The sequence below is a fragment of the Eublepharis macularius genome, chromosome 8 (assembly GCF_028583425.1).
Source record: "Eublepharis macularius isolate TG4126 chromosome 8, MPM_Emac_v1.0, whole genome shotgun sequence".
NCBI lineage: Eukaryota > Metazoa > Chordata > Lepidosauria > Squamata > Eublepharidae > Eublepharis > Eublepharis macularius.
Window position 1 is genome coordinate 37,967,086 of NC_072797.1, and position 16,087 is coordinate 37,983,172.

A 16,087-nucleotide genomic window follows, 5' to 3' on the forward strand; every position below is an offset into this window, starting at 1 on the left:
CACCTGTGCAGGAGGACAAGTAAAAGGTATTAAATAATGAATGACCAGCATGTGCTGACTCCAGGGCATATGAAAGTCCAGTAAGTGTGTGCATTCTGAGCCTGCACTAAGTAGCTATTCAGCCGGCTTCCATGCTGCATACCATGACTGTGCTGGTGTAAAACCGCCAGAAACGGTGCTTGTTTTGAATTGTGAACAAATTATCCATGTGAATGTGTGCAATGCTTGACTCAAGAGAAAACATATCAGAAGCACTGTACATTCAATTTTTGAAAATCTTATTTATGAAAATGGAGCCAGGACAAATTTAAATGAACCAGAACAGCAGGATAAAGGGCTACCCTGGTTGCTTGCTCTGTTCCTTCTCCGGATTGTTCATCTTCCTGCCTTTCCCTGCAGTGGAGAATATAACAAACAGAAAAAGAGAAGCAAGCAGAGAAGGAAGGAGTCAGGCCTTGCTTTCCACTCAAGGTGTTTAAAGTCTCCTTCTTCAAACTCCACATGAAGTTGCCATTTACTGAGTCAGACCATTGACCTATCAGAGTGTCCTGCTCAGCCAGCACCTTTCTGGGGGCTCAGACAGAGGTCTTTCGCATCACCTACTGCTATTATTGGAGATGCCAAGTCCTATATGGCTGCCAGCCTTTAAGTGGGGCCTGGAGATCTGCCAGGATTGATCTCCAGACTACCGAAATCAGTTCCCCTGGAGCAAATGGTTGATTTGGAGGGTGGACTCTACAGCATTATACCAAGTCATTCCCCTGCCCCTGCCCCACCCTCCCCAATATCCACCCTAAATTTCCAGGAATTTCCTGACCCAGAGCTGGCAGCCCTGAAGCCCAACCATGGCCAACCAAAGAGTTTGGAGGCAACTTCACACTGTCTCCTTCAGCCTTATTTTAACACTAATTTATCCTTTTAGATATTTGCATTTCTTTTCTTTTTTTTAAGCTTGATTTTCATATCATTGTTTCTGCAGTGCTTCCTTCTTTATGCTTTGCCATTATTTTATCAAAGTACAGGTCAGATGTAAAACTGACTGTTCTTTTGAACTGCAATACACCTGTGCAGGAGACACAAACACTGATTCCTCGCGTGCACAAGTTCTTAGGCAAGCTTTCTATCCTGGGTCTGGCCCACATCCTCAGCTCCCTTCCCAAAGACACTGAACAGCAGAACTGGCTGAACATTTCTTTAGGAAACCTGGAGGAAGATGAAGTAAGCCAACTACTTTTTGGGTTCATTACAAACCTAAAGAACAGCCTGGCCTTGCTGAATTTTGAAGGCTTTTCAGCACACTAGAGCCAAGTTTCAAAGACTCAGGGTGAAGCTTCAAAGAGGCTGAGTTGAATTATGATTCCACCTTAAACCAATCTAAAACTTGGCAGTGCGGATGGAATTTGACATAAGATTTCGGCTTATTTGAAACTGAAACTCACAGGGGGAGGCGAGAACTTGTAACCTGAAACTGAGCAATGGTTTCCAAGAAGTGAAGAGCATAGGCATTATGGAGGACCGGACCCTACTAATGCCTCTTCCCCCCCCCTCCCTATGCGGATGGCTTACTGATCCTTATTTCAGCTCTGAAAGTCAATTTGTTTCTTTTAAAATGTTTTTTATGTTATTAATAAGATTAAAAGCCCAATAAAAAGGGCAGAGAAAATAAAAATTAAAGAAAAAGGAATAGTAAGAGAGAGAGAAAAAGAAAAAGAGAAGAACAGAAATTAGAGAAAAAAACAAAGAAAAATAATATATATTTAATAATAATAATAACAACAACAACAACAACAACAACAACAACAACATTCGATTTCTACACTGCCCTTCAGGATGACTACAGTGAGTGTTAACCCACTCAGAGCAGTTTACAAAGTATGTTACTATTATCCCCACAACAAAACACCCTGTGAGGTGGGTGGGGCTGAGAGAGCTCCAGAGAGCTGTGACTAGCCCAAGGTCACCCAGCTGGCTTCAAGTGGAGGAGTGGGGAATCAAACACGGCTCTCCAGATTAGAGTCCTGCGCTCTTAACCACTACACCAAACTGGCTCATTTTCCATTTTCCTCTACAATACCTATCATATCTTACCTCTAAAATTTACTCTTTTAATACTGCCACCTTCTATTTATTTTTCCCAAATTTATCTTCTTAGAAATCAAATCCACAAATCATCAATTCATTTTTTTCTCATTTCACGCAGAAAGTCAATAAGAGGTTTCTAATTAACCATGAAAGCAGATGTTTTATCTCTGATCAAAGCTGTAAGTTTAGCCATCCCCGCTAACACCATCATTTTCACAATCCAGTCATCCATTGAAGGCAATACTATACTTTTCCATTTTGTGCATATAAAAGCCTAGCTGTCATTGTCATATATAGAAACAGGATACCATGTTTATTTTCCAAATATTTGTCCATTAGTCCCAACAAAAAGGCTTTTGGTTTACGTTGTATATTGATCTTTGAAATTTTCTGTATTATCATATGAATTTTTTACCAAAAGTTTTTTGCTTTAGGACAAGTCCACTAAAAATGATAAATGTTCCTTCATGTTGCTCACGTTTCCAACATTTATTTGACATACTTTTACTCATTTTTGCTAATTTATCAGGAGACATATACCACCGATACATAATTTTATAAAAGATTTAGGTGTAGAACTCAAAGTGAATTTGAGCCCCTTTACCCAAATATTTTCCCACTGTATATTATACACAAAATATTTAGCCCATTTTATGATATAGTCTTTCACACATTCTTCTTCCACTTCAAATTTCAACAAAAGTTTGTACATTTTGGAAATAACATGTTCATCATTTGTACAAAGCTCTTTTTCAAACTCTGTCTTTTTGTAGGCAAGGCGGATCTTGGGAGGGCTGAGAGGCAGAAGGGGTCTGGGGAGGAATGGCAAGTAGGGAGGCAATGGGTTCTTGGGAGGGTGGAGAAGCAGGAGGGGTCTGGGGAGGAATTGCAGGTAGTGAGGCAATGGGGGTCTTGGGAGGGTGGAGAAGCAGGAGGGGTGTGGGGAGGATTGGCAGGTAATGGGGCAAGGGGGCCTTGGGAGGGCTGAGAGGCAGAAGGGGTCTGGGGAGGAATGGCAGGTAGGGAGGCAATGGGTTCTTGGGAGGGTGGGGAAGCAGGCAGGGTCTGGGGAGGAATTGCAGGTAGTGAGGCAATGGGGGTCTTTGGGGGGTGGAGAAGCAGGAGGGGTGTGGGGAGGATTGGCAGGTAATGGGGCAAGGGGGCCTTGGGAGGGCGGAGAGGCAGAAGGGGTCTGGGGAGGAATGGCAGGTAGGGAGGCAATGGGGGTCTTGGGAGGGTGGAGAAGCAGGGGGGTTGTGGGGAGGATTGGCAGGTAAAGGGGCAAGGCGGGTCTTGGGAGGGCTGAGAGGCAGAAGGGGTCTGGGGAGGAATGGCAAGTAGGGAGGCAATGGGTTCTTGGGAGGGTGGAGAAGCAGGAGGGGTCTGGGGAGGAATTGCAGTTAGTGAGGCAATGGGGGTCTTGGGAGGGTGGAGAAGCAGGAGGGGTGTGGGGAGGATTGGCAGGTAATGGGGCAAGGGGGCCTTGGGAGGGCTGAGAGGTAGAAGGGGTCTGGGGAGGAATGGCAAGTAGAGAGGCAATGGGGTTCTTGGGAGGGTGGAGAAGCAGGAGGGGTCTGGGGAGGAATGGCAGGTAGGGAGGCAATGGGGGGTTGGGGAGGGCTGAGAGGCAGGAGGTGTCTGGGGAGGATTGGCAGGTAGAGGGGTAAGGGGGGTCTGGGGAGGGCTGAGAGGCAGGAGGGGTATGGGGAGGAATGGCAGGTAGTGAGGCAATGGGGATCTTGGGAGGGTAGAGAAGCAGGAGGGGTGTGGGGAGGATTGGCAGGTAATGGGACAAGGGGTGTCTTGGGAGGGCTGAGAGGCAGGAGGGGTTTGGGGAGGAATGGCAAGTAGGGAGGCAATGGGGGTCTTGGGAGGGTGGAGAAGCAGGAGGGGTCTGGGGAGGGCTGACAGGCAGAAGGGGTCTGGGGAGGAATGGCAATTAGGGAGGCAATGGGGGTGGGGAGGCTGGCAGGCTGGATGTGGAGCCATGGAGGGTGGGCAGGTGGAGAGCGGCATGCCGCGGCTCCTGCGGGCCTCGTAGTGTGGCAGCGCTTTGCTTGCACCCCCTCGCCTCGGGTCCAAGGAGAGCGGAGCACCGTGGCTCCAGGGGCCTTGTAGGGAGGTGGCACTTTGCTCGCACCTCCTTGGCCCAGGTCCATGGAGAGCAGAGCACCCGGCTCCGGCGGGGCTGACACGGCAGCGAGCGCTTCGCCCTCGCCCCATCACCCCGTCCCTGCCAAAAGCAGCACAGCTCGGTTCCGGCGGGGGTCAGAGGGTGGCAGGACACGGGCGGTTCTCCCCCACTGCGGCTCCCCCAAGGCTTGCTGGCCCGCCACCCTTCCGGCCCACCGCCCACCGCCATCTGGGCTATGAAGCCAGTGGCAACAGGCTGGGCCTACTCGCCCAGCCCTCCTCCGCTAGCGGCGCCCTTGGAAGCAGCCTTCCACAGCGCCCTTTTATGCTGTTGTGCATCATCGGGAAGATTCTAAGGGAATTATATAGTAGGATAACCATATAGAGAAATGTGCATGGACATAATAAAAGACATTATTTTGTAATTTGTTCTATTCCTATGTATATAGGTATGTGCCAATTGAAGATAACATTTTATGTAGCAGCTGATGAAGTTTGTTACAGTTCATGAAACCTAAAAGTGAATCTATCAACTTAATTTTTTTAATCTTGTCCTTTCTAACATGCAGCGGATTAACATGGATATATTTCTGGAAGTTATTATCTTCTAGAGTAGATCCCCCATATTGTCTTAAATTTCTGACTGAGCCAAGCTATAAGTGACGAATGACACAGGTTGGACACTTGTCAGTTTCCCTCAAGTTTTGATGGGAAATGTAGGCATCCTAGTCTTGTAGCTTGGCTGTCCAACTGCTGTCCAATGGACTTTTCAACTGTCACTTGTCCAACATTCCACCAAGCTGCCTACATTTCCCATCAAAACTTGAGGGAAGCTAACAAGTGTCCAACCTGTATCATTTGTTACATGTAGTTTGGCCCTCAGTCAACAGGAAGCCTCCACTAAAGTTTATCAGCTGAGCAACAAGACTGGTTTTGGGTTGGAAAAGATGTATTCAGCTGACAAGAGCCACAGCTCTGGATCAATAATATCACATATTTGCCTAGAGCGGTCATCAAATTACACTACAATATATGATTTTGATATTAGAAATGCCTCAATGCCTGAAGTGTTATTTGGCAAAGATGACAGGCTTTTCTGAGATTCAGGAACTGTTCCCATTTTTTTTTAATGTGAACATGTGGACATGTAGAGCCATGCTGCAGTTGCTGGGAGTGTTGGCCTAAGAGCGGGAAGATCTGGGTTCAAATCTCTACTTAGCCATGAAGTTTACAAGGTGGCCTAGGATTCTGTGTGTGTGGGTGTGTTTACTCTGCCTTACAGGGTTGTTGTCATAATAAAAGGAGAGAGCCATGTACACTGTCATAGACTCCTTCGAGGAAGAGCAGGCTAAAAATAAGATCAAGAGTTCTCACCCTGTCAAGAAATGGTATGAATTTCAGTTTTGTAATCTGAGCAGGCCATCTCTCTATGACCCACTTACACACTGTCCTCAGGGGAGGGAATCTACTATGCCTTTGCCTGGCAAACATGATTTGTCCAGAAAAATTCACCCTGTGGCATGTGTTGACCAGTAGATGTGCAAATAGCAGAATGCACCTGCATTTGGGTTCCATGTGAAAAGCCTAATACTAAGCCATAACCACAGGATAACGCAGATCAGGGTCTAGCACTTAGGCAAGCAGCCACAAATGAGGAGACTCCACCCGTAGGCCTGAGATGCTTATCAATAATGACTCTTAGAGATTAACATAGACAAAGAAGATATTGTCGCAGGTGCATAAGCACTTAGCCCCAAGGACAGGTAAGCATCACAGGTAAGAACTGCTGCAAGCCTGCCCTTTTGCCAGCAATTTGTACAGTGCCTTCATCATCACAGGAAAGAGCCTTATACAGGACGTCAAGATAACTTTGAATGCAATTCTCAGATGGGTGTGGGAACAGGTGCATTTGTGATTGGCTTGTGCATTTCTTTCATTATGAATTTCAATAATTACAAAAATGCAGTATTTTGTAATTATCACAATTAATATGTAAATGAAATCAATTCTCCATCTAAACAGTCTATAACAACAACAATTTTTATTTATTTATTTATTTACAATGTTTTAGACCATTTTTCTAACAGTCTCAAGGCAGATTACACAGTATGAGTCAGTACAGTCAATTTCAAAGACATTTCAATAAACCCGTGTAATAGGGTTTGGAATGCTTGGAAATTTGCACAGAATTAAAACTGGAAGGATTCTGATACAGCGTTGAAGAAATGCTGAAACAGAGAATAAGCAATTCTAAGACCAACATATTTAACAACATAGGAATTACCCAACAGGATCGTACTTATAGCTATGGTAGGAAAGTCATAGTCGCTCCCTATCGTTTTACTGATGCATCTATTTGAGATAGCTTCCTTATATTATAGCCCTCCTAGCTGAGTAAAAAGTAGACATGGGCCCGATCCAAAAAAAAATTCCGATTCAGCCGTTCGTGGATCTGGGCTGCTGCCGAACGCAGGCCACTGATTCTAAACGATCAACTCTCATTTCCGGTCCGCAGTTGGGAATTGGGGAGGCCAGCGCCCAGGGCAACCATAGTCAGGCTTTTGCGCACGCGCGCTCCTGAGTTGCCCCCGCCCACGTAGCAAGCCGGCTGTCCCGGTGCGCTGCGGAGCTGGCAGCAGCATGAGTGGCTCGGAGGCTGCCCACGCCGTTCACCTGCCCCGCAAGACAAGGGGCGGCCGGCTTGCCCACGCGCCCCTTGTCCTGGGGAAAGGCGAACAGCACAGGTGGCCTCCCAGCATCCCACGCTGCCTTTTGCCTTTTGCCTTTCCCCAGGACAAGGGGCGCCCGGCTTGCCCACACGCCCCTTGTCCTGGGGAAAGGCGAACGGCGCAGGTGGCCTCCCAGCCACCCGCACTGCCTTTTGCCTTTCCCCAGGACAAGGGGTGACTGGCTTGCCCACATGCCCCTTGTCCTGGGGAAAGGCAAACGGCGCAGGCGGCCTCCCAGCCTCCCGCGCTTCCTTTTGCCTTTCCTTTGTGCCCACCCCCTTCCCCCTCCCTCCCCTGGGTTGCTGCTCCATGGTTGGAAGGAAGCCTGCTAATCAAGGAAAGCCGGGCTTCCATTCATGTTTCGAGGGCGACAGAAGGAGGGCCAACACAGCTCATTTCCCTGACTCCATTGCCCTGGGAATAAATTACTAGCGCCAGAGTGTCTGCAATTCCGAACAGAAACTGACCCATCCGATCAAGTCCCGAACAAGCAAACTCCCGACCGCTGGATTGGTTGCCATGGACAGAACCGATTAGCTGAGTCACGATGGCGAAAATGCCAAAATTGGGGGGGGGGTTGAAATCGTAATTCAGATCGTGCCCATCTCTAGTAAAAAGCTCCCTTGAATAATTTGGTTTTGCATACTTTGTGGAAAGTCAGGAAAGTGGAAGCTTTCCTCACCTCTTCAGGCAAGCCATTCCATTAAGTGGGGGCCACCACAGAGAATGCACATATATGGGCACTGTTGCAGAAGGCCTATTCAGATGAACAAAGCTGCCATAGTGGAACACAGGGAGAAAGGCGGTCCCATAGATATCCTGGACCAAGGCCCTGAAGCGTTTTGTATGTGATAAAGTGCCAATGCCTTGAACTGAGCTAGTAAATGATAGGTAGCTGATAGAGTGATTGCAGAATGGGAAGAATCATGCTTCTCCTAGCTCCCGATAATAGCCAAGCTGCAGTGTTCTACATCAACTGGAGTCTCCGAGTTAACCTAAAGGAGAAACCTATGTATAGTACATTACAGTAGTCAAGCCTCAATGTTACCATGGCATGATCCAGGTGGCCAGACTGGCCATGTAGAAGTAAGGGACCATCTTCCAGGCTAGGCTGAGTTTTTTTGCAGCTGCTTTAACGTGCTTTTCTAGCAGTAACACTGGATCCAGTATAAGCCCTAGACTCTTAACACAGTCTGCAAGAGTCAGACGAACTCCATCCAAGTGAGGAGTACAATGTCCTTCAAAGCTGTCCCTTTTGGAATTAATTACAGAAATGAAAGAAACAAAACACTTTCATGCACAGGTCTACCAAATTTTTCCTGCTAGCATGATGTTCTTTATCATGGCCCAGATATTTAATCTGATTTTGTAAGAAGACTTTGCCTGTTCATCTGCAGTCCTGCTGATTGCATCTTAGGGAGAACTGCTTCCAAATTCTTCTGATGAGTTGGCAAATCCCCTCCTCTCCTGTAACCAAGATATCTTATAAACAGTGTATAACACCTGTCAGCCCATGCAGCAACTGATCTATGATACGCTGAAAGAGAGTCAGGGTGCTGGCCATGCCATATGGACTTGATTGAAACCACCCTTTCTGGATATTAATAGTCAACTTCTAGCAAGAAGAGCTCTGCTACCTTTTGATACTCGTTAAAGGTCTCAGAAAATGCCTCTTAGAAAACAAATCTTGTCAGTTTGCAGTAGGATATTTCTCTCCAGCCAGTATTGAATTAACTAACTTTGAAATCACCCCAAAAGGTTATAATCACCCCATGTTTGAACAGCGCTATCCTGTTTCAGTGCCTATACCCTGAAAGGCCCTTGAGAAAGGGCATCTTCTGCTTGTAAAGCAGTTATCTACTGGTCTATCCGAAATCATATAGTATTGGGTGAGTCTTGCAAAAATTAGGTGTAGCCAGAAAACCTGCCATTTCCCCTCTCCTAACCAAATACTGAGTCATGATTGTGCACAACTGTTGTGCTGTATCTGACGATGCATGAAGAGTGGGTAAATACTGTTGAAAAATGTTAGATCCAGTCATGCTCTCAGATAGTCCGACAAATATCACCTTCCCTTTCTTAAACTAGTCTGGGAGTGGCAAATATGTGTAAACTAACCTAGGTAGTTTTCACAGACTTCACTAGCTATTATTGTTGAACCAAAAGAGATGGTCTATAAAGTTTACAGAGAACAAATCTGAATGCACCATTTGAAGTCATCACTGGGAATCCCCAAACCAAATCACTCTATCAGCCATTCATATAATGAAGCAGCAAATTCAGTGGTTACTGTTAGATTCTTTAGGCAAATTTAAATACTCTGAACACATTGCTTCAAAAACACAAATAAGAATTTATGACTCAAGTTAATTTTCCTAGGTTTATAATTAGACATGGGCACGATCCAAAAAATAATCCCGATTTAGCTGATTGTGATACTGCGGTGCCGCCGAACCCAGGTACCTGAACCTCACCGATCAAGTCCCGTTTCCGATACAGAATCGGGAATCGGGAATCGGGAATCGGGAAGGTTGACACGGGAGGGCGCCCCACCACCAACACTCCCCCAGACCAGAGTGACCAGGCACTAGAGTGTGTAATACTGTGTGAGCCCTCAGCCAAGGAGGTGCCCACTGAGCTTGGCCCCAGAGCTAGACGGCAGCCCTGGAAGCAGAGAGAGAGAATAGGAATAGAGCCCAACCCCAGCTGCAACACTCCCCCCCAGACCTGAGCCCTCAGCCGAGGTGCCCACCAAGCTTGGCACCAGAGCTAGGCAGCAGCCCTGGAACCAAAGGAGATAGCTCCCTATTCCCTAATTCCCTATCCGCTGAAGCCCAAAGCTAAAGCTCCCTCTCTCTCTCTTGCGCTTTCTCTCTCCAAAAGCAGCAAGCGAGAGCGTGCCTCTGTCCCACTCCACCCACGAGCGGAAAGTGAAACTTTGTTGCGCAGCACATGGCTATTTATAAAGCCTGGGTCTGCTACGCAGGAGGGCTGTGTTTGGCCGTAAGAGCTGCCTCTCAGGCTTTGCAGGGATGAGATTCGAGTGCCCATGGCTACAGAAGAACACCCCCTTCCCCCACCCTCCCATCTCTTCTCCCAAATGGACGAGACGGGTGCGTGCTTTTCTGGCTGCTCCGTGGTTGGAAGGAAGCCCTGCTGATCAAGGAAAGCTGGGCTTCCATTCGCGTTTCCAGGGCGACAGAAGGAGGGCAAACAGCTCCGGCATTCCCCAGGCTCCGTTTCCACGGGGCTCCGTTCCCTCGGGAACAGATGGCTGGCGCCAGACTGTCTGCAGACTGCAATCCCGAACGTAAACTGACTGATTCGATCGAGACCCGATAGAGCGCCCCACCCGACCGCTGAACCGGGAGCCATGGACAGAACTGATCAGTCCGGTCCCGATGGCGCAAACGCCAAAATCAGGGCAATTTTCAGACCGTAAGTCCGATGGTGCCCATGTCTATTTATAATCTGCCATGCTGTTTCAAACAATGTGGCTAGAAGGGTTTTTCCAAGCATAGCTGGAGCCAACAAGTAGTAACGCAAAACAGTACTTCCCCAAAGGACATTGGAATGTAACATTCCAAACCAAAATCAGATTGCACTTCTTGGCTAGCAAAAATGGGTTACATTTTAAAGACATTATATGTTTCAGATCCTTCCACAAGAGTCAAATCTTTTCCTCCCAGCAGAGAATCCATTTTTCACTATCTGCTCCTAACCTCTGCCGACCAAATCCCTAAAAAGAAAGACAGGATTTGTTTTTTCTTTTTCAGGGTGTTCTCCAGATTTCTAGGAATGGCATTGAATAAAAGGGACTTACTTCAGAGTAGACCTCCTTATGTGACTTCTTTCTATATTTATCTACTGCATAATTTTACGACAACCTTCTCTTCTTATATTTATTTGTAAACACTGCACTGATGTCAAAATGCATGAGGCACGCTTTTAAAGATATTTGATTGGCTGAAATATCCATAAAGCTTTCACACAGTGCAATCCTAAGCAGAGTTAATCCAGGGGGACCAGGTGGCGCCTCCAGGACCACTGAAGCCACCGCAGCACCAGGAGACGGCGCCAGAGACCCAGGCATGCAGGCAGATCCTGCAGTGCATGCCATGTTGAGGCAGAAGCTGGGCCAGACCTCTGTGTGGAGGCTAGCCAGCCCCACCCTGCAGGGTAGCCATAGAGATACTGGGAGGGGCCAAGGGCCAGGCCAAGCCCCAGGAGAGGCCAGGAGAGGGAGAGAGCCCTGGCCATCACCTGGGAGGAGGCAGAGCAGCCACAGACAGGGCAAAGCCTGGAGGAAGGGGCAGGAGCCTCCCCCAGATGGGCTGTGTAAGGGCACATTCCATGGTGGCCAATGAGGAGTTGTTGGGAGTGTATGAGAGAGAGAGAGAGAGAGAGAGAGAGAGAGAGAGCATGACAAGGCAGAGAGAAGGGCATAAGCCAGCTGAGCCACCCCAGTGGGGGGGGGAGAGGGAACCAGGATGTCGTCAGCCCCCCCCCCAGCCCAAGCCTGTGCCTTGACCAGCATGAGACCCAACCTGAAGGGCTGGCCCCCCTCCAGCTCTGACGACCTCGAAGGGGGGCCTGATTGGCTAATACCCATGGAGTCACTAGGTCACTTGTTTCTTCAAGGAACACTTTTTTTATTTTAAAGAGGAGTATTGCTATGCTTTAAAAGTATTTTTAAAATATGGATAGTCTGTCTGAATCTTGAAGGGTGAGGCAGGATCAGTGTACAATTAATACATCAATCAAGTTGGTTCTGGAGGCCTGGGAAAGCTCGACTTGAGTTGTGAGGAAAAAGAGCAGCAATCCTGACTCTGAGATGCATCTCTGCACAACTTCTTAATTTGCTGTGGCCATAAGCCACCACTAAAATTTGCTTGAAGCAAAAATGGTACTCAAACAACAGAAAACACACCAATACAAATCACACAATAAGGTATCAATAACCATTCTGGACAATTCTCAGAATATGTTTGCAGCTTGTCCTCTCCCTCCCAAAAACTAAGAATTGGCTGAACCAAGGTCAAGACTCCTCAAAGCCTTTTTAACCAGGTCTCAATCATGAGATCATTTCTGTATTTCTATATACACTACAACTCTTCTTGCTAAACTGGTGAGCCATTCATGAAAACTCTTTATCTACCAAATAACTTCTGAATCCAAGTAAAAATAGTACAGAGTTTAAAGGTAGCAAGTAAGATGGAAGATTTCTTTAGAACTTCTACCATATTAAGCTAATAAACTCCAATCTTTGACTTGTCCACCATATATAATAGGTCTCCAGCAGTTATAGTTTAGTACTTCCCCTCTCCTTTTCCATTAACCTGCTCGTCCAAATAAAGTATAAATCCAGATCTTGTAAACTAAGCAGGATCAGCCCTGGTTAGTACTTGGATGGGAGAATATCAAGGAAGTCTAGGAATATTGGTTATACAGAAGCAGGCAATGGCAAATCACCACCTTCAAAACCTTATTGGATTGCTGTAAGTTGGCTGTGATTTGTCAGCATTTTACACAACACACACACTTGTTCATATTACTAAAACCGGATTTTTATGCAACAACTTGGCTCATCTTCCTCTCCCCTTGGGGGAAAAAAAAAGAAGTTTGAAAATGATTTTGGTTCGACTGTCAACAAAAGTAAACTTTCCTTTGCTTGATCTTTGAGTGAGGGGAAGGGTCAGCGTGTGACCCTTGTTTCAAAATCTTACTTCTTTCATTTTGTGGCTTCCAAATTAAATTTCGAACACCCTCCTTGTTTTTAGAAAGGAGAGACAAATCTGACTGGTTGAATGCCTGGAACTGCTGTGAAACTGTTAACTAATACTTCTGAAATCAAAGCTTCAATATGTTCCCTGCCAAACAGCTTGCAAAGAGGTCACACTGGGAAACCCGACAAGGCAAGGTTATGTGAGCTAGGCTTTTTCCTGTAAAATGAAGACACATTAACCTCAGGTCCAGAGTACAGATTGATTGTATGAATGGAAGGGTATGATTATGGGGTTAGTGGTCAGGTTAATGTTTAGCAAATATATTTGGTGACAAAACATTACCAAACAATACTGTTAGCTTTTGGTTTTCTCCTCAGTCATATCTGCGGTTCATAATTGACATGAGAGGCAATTCCAAGCAGGATTTTTCAATCTGCGATTATTTTATGTATCTATTATTAACATTATGGGTGCCAGTTCTGAGTGAATTACACGTTCTTCTTTTAAAAAGATAAGATTTTTTCAACTGGTTAAAACACTGGTGTAAAACATCAGCTCTGGGTCCTTATTTGGATCTGTGTGGTTCCCAGTATATCCAATAGCACCCTTATGATGACACTTCACACAATGCAATAATTATCAGAGCTAAGAAATCACAAATGTCAGGCTGGCATGTTTACTTACAAGTAGACCCTTTGTTGAAGTTACTTGACTTGCCTTCATTCCTCTTCTGAAGACCACAGAAGCCCCAGTGTTTTCCCATCTAGGTAGTTAATCAGGTCTGCACCTGTAGTAATTGTATGGTATCTCGTACTCCTAGACCCTGACTGAAGCAAGCTTACAGCAAGCCAGCGTTCCTCACTTTGGAAAGATTTTCCATGTAAGTGTCAGGCAGTGGACTTGGACATTGGAACTTCTTTCAAAGTCCCTTTTCTCACCTGCTGTTATGCTTCCATGCCTGAGGTTATACTCCATGTAATGGAGTACTTACTGTAGGTGCTTGGAATCAAGAAGAAGAATTTGGTTAGTTGATGGGCAAGTAACTCTCAGCCTAAATTAGTTCACAGAGCTGACACTGCAAAGAGAAAACAGAGGAAGGGACTATAGTGTAGTGAGTAGAGATGGGCACGATCCGCATTACGATCGAAAAAAACCCACGATAATGGTGATCGCGCCATCGTGAATCGGCAGATCATGCTCTTCCACGGCCAACAATGCAGCAGTCGGGAGGGGCCCGGATCGGGGCTTGATCGGGGCGATCGTGCTCGGATCAGGAAGCCAGACACTCAGGTACCAGCAATCTATTCCCCTGGCAACGGAGCCAGGGGAATGCCTGAGCTGTTTGCCCTCCTTCTGTCGCCCTGGAAACCCAAATGGAAGCCCAGCTTTCCTTGATCAGCAGGGCTTCCTTCCAACCATGGAGCAGCAAAGCAGTCACCAGTTGAGAGAAGCCACCCAAGGGAGGGAGGGGGAAGGGGGTGTTCTGTAGCCAAGGGCACTCCAATCTCATGCCTGCAAACCCTGATAGGCAGCTCTGATGGCCAAACACAGATGAGCGGCCAGACCCCCCGCCCCCTGAGGGGAGGCGGCTTGTCACCGTCTCCCCATGCCCACCGGGCCCAGCCGCCGCCACCATGCACCTTCCCACATCGCTGGGAATAGCAGCGTGGCCCGCTTTGGCCTCCACGATCCACGGATCAGACACGGGAGATGATCGGTGTGGATTGTTAATTTGGGATCGTCGCCGGTGCCAATCCACGATCAGCTGGATCGGTAATTTTTTTTGGGATCGTGCCCACCTCTAGTAGTGAGCCACTTTGGGTTCCTATTAGAGAGGAAAGCAGTCCATTAATTAATCAGTTAATTAGTTAATGTATTAATTAATTAATATAGAATTGGCATTTTGCTTGAAAATATGTGAAAGTGATCCCTCTATGGGAAAGTCGCCCCATCAAAATGTACCTCATTACACTTTTATACCCTCTGATTTAAAGTATCTTTAGATAACCCTAAGATTAAAATGATAAACACATACATTGAGAAAATGGTAAAACTTGCAGAGTCTCTAAGATGAAGCCATGGAAGCCCTTTTCAGCTGCATAAAGCTCCTGTCTTGGAAGCTTGGTGCTCCTTTTTAGATATGCTGGAGCACATATCTAAGTCTTTAAAGGGTGGGAAACTGTAAGCTCACAGATGCAAATAAAGTATGAGGTAAATAGCTCCTTCTTCTATCAGAAGGACTGAGTTTAGGGTACCCAGTAGGCCTCGTACAAAAGACTGGCATTGTGACCTCTGATGCCAGGTAGATTCACACTGCCATAGTGCATACTGCTGGAAAATACAGTCGCAGCTTGTAGAAATATCCCTCAAAGTCGAGCATGCAACAACTAATTGTGTGGGGAAAGCAGCAAATCAACAGCCTCTCAGCCATGTCAGACTTAATAATACTTCATAATGATAATGGCGGGTATCCAAACATCCACCAACTTCACAGAGTGGGGCTTTCCTACTTCCTCTTCCTACTGCAGCCTATTGAGCCCCTTAAAAAAATTTCAGGAGGAGAGCAGGGAAACAGCCCCAAAGGCCAAGTGGAAATCTTCAATGGAGGGGAATCATTGCCCTCTCTACTGCAAACAGAAATACCATTCCATCAGAGGAACTGTATGATTGGATCCATGCCAGTGGACTTACAGAACAGAAATGAAGGCTTAATGGGGGCAGGGAGAAATAGTTCGTGAACTTTCCAGTGGAGATATATACCATACTAATTTTTTTGCACTTGATATTGATAATACCTTCCCCTGCACCCATCTTTACTGTGGATTTTCTAGTATTAAAAAAAGTTTCTCAAGAATAGTTAAATCAATTAAACATTAAATTAAGGAGATCCTTGCAAAGAATTTCAATTAAATGAAAGGGGAATGCACAGAAATATTTGGTGAGGAAAAGAAGGAAAACACCAGGCGACATTCTCATAACTCTTGCCTGCATAAATGGCATTGCCTTAATTTCAGGCGGGTCTATAACTGTCTTGTCCTTCACCCTGACATCTTTATACTGAACATCTGTTGCTGATACAGCATGACAAGTCCTCTTGTTTATAGTATGTTGTTGAATAAATATAATGCCAGGAATTTGCAAAATTAGCAGACCTCCCCTTAAAGTACTTCACCAGTATAGCCTCCAGTGCAGTAAAGTGCAGCTAACGGCAAAAGACTGAGTACTTTGGAGATCGACTCCAAAGTACTCTAAATACCAAGACTGTTTAAGCTAAATAATCAGGATAGAAGATTTTTAAAAAATCTCACCAGGCATTCCACACCATTACAAGTCTGCATGTAACAATTTGACCAATGTTGTCACCTCCCTCCCCCAATGATGCCAAGTATATATATCTTTTATTTATTGCATAGTTAT

General features: G+C 46.1%; 1 long non-coding RNA gene across 1 annotated transcript in view; it reads right to left on the reverse strand.

Moving 5' to 3' along the window:
• The window catches only part of LOC129334248 (uncharacterized), a 39,045-nt gene extending 25,616 nt beyond the window's left edge, over positions 1–13,429 (reverse strand). The window contains exon 1 of the long non-coding RNA XR_008597498.1: positions 13,355–13,429. This is a non-coding gene — a long non-coding RNA (uncharacterized LOC129334248). The remainder of the gene's footprint in view (positions 1–13,354) is intronic.
• Positions 13,430–16,087: the final 2,658 nt, after the last annotated feature.